Source organism: Echinops telfairi, unplaced genomic scaffold (genome assembly GCF_000313985.2).
Source record: "Echinops telfairi isolate 266 unplaced genomic scaffold, ASM31398v2 ScPeMD7_29;HRSCAF=101, whole genome shotgun sequence".
Lineage (NCBI taxonomy): Eukaryota > Metazoa > Chordata > Mammalia > Afrosoricida > Tenrecidae > Echinops > Echinops telfairi.
Genome location: NW_022103926.1, coordinates 6,713,904 through 6,715,233, shown reverse-complemented (window position 1 = coordinate 6,715,233; position 1,330 = coordinate 6,713,904).

The following is a 1,330-nucleotide window of genomic DNA, read 5'->3' as shown; positions in this document are numbered from 1 at the left end:
GCACATCCTGGCCCACCAAGCCTTGAGGACGATATCTCCATTCAGAACAGCCAATGCACAGAAAGGACCATATGGCCAGCCCCACTATGAGACACAACATCCCTCACTGACCCATAGTGCTACAGGGGACAACACTGGAGACACAGTATGGGAATTGTGCCCAATCTGACCCACCACACCGAGGCAAAACACTAAGGGCATGCAACAGAACAGCAAGGGGGGGCAGAGCGAGGAAGTCCTGAGGGAATACCAAGAATAGATTTTGGGGCCATAGACTTTGGGGCCAAGGCATGGCACCCCATCAGACTCGACCGGAAAACACTCCTAAAGGTCAACAAACAGACCTTGAATTATTTACAGGCTTTTCTTTTTTGTGTCATTGTTTTTTGTTGTTTTATTGTTTTTTCTTTTGTCAATTTGTTTTGCTTTGTCTTGTTTTTTGGGGCATATTATTATCTCTGCAGGTCTATCTAGATAAGATAGGCTGGATAAACAATCTGGAGGAGAAAACAACAGGACCGATGGTTACCAGTGGATATGGAAGGGGGAGGGGGAGGAAGTGGTGTTAACCAACCCAGGGACAAGGGAACAGCAAGTGATCCAAAATCAGTGGCAAGGAGAGTGTAAGAGGCCTGGTAGAGCTTGATCAAGGGCAATGTAACGGAGAGGAATTACTGAAACGCAAATGACAGCTGAGCATTATAGTGGGACAAGAGGAAAGTAAAAGGAAATAGAGGAAAGAACTAGGAGGCAAAGGGTATTTATAGAGGTCTAAATACAGGCATGTACATATGTAAATATGATAGGGAAACAGATCTATGTGCATATATTTATAGGTTTAATATTAAGGTAGCAAATGGACTTTGGGCCTCCCCTCAAGTACTCCCTCAATGCAAGAATACTTTGTTTTATTAAACTGGCATTCCATGATACCTTCCGGACTCACTGAAGACAAAAACGGGTGCATAAGCAAATGTGGTGAAGAAAGCTGATGGTGCCCAGCTATCAAAAGATACAGTGTCTGGGGTCTTAAAGGCTTGAAGTTAAACAAATGGCCATCTAGCTGAGAAGCAACAAACCCCACATGGATGAAGCATACCAGCCTGTGTGATCACGAGGGGTCGAAGAGAGCAGGTATCAGGCATCAAAGAACAAAAATCAAATCATTGTGAATGAGGGAGAGTGCAGATTGGGGACCCAAGACACATCTGTAAGCAACCTGACTTCCCCTTACGGGTCGCAGGGAGGAAATGAGCCAGTCAGGATGCAGTGTAGCAAGGATGAAACATATAACTTTCCTCTAATTCTTAAATGCTCCCCACCCCCCCAC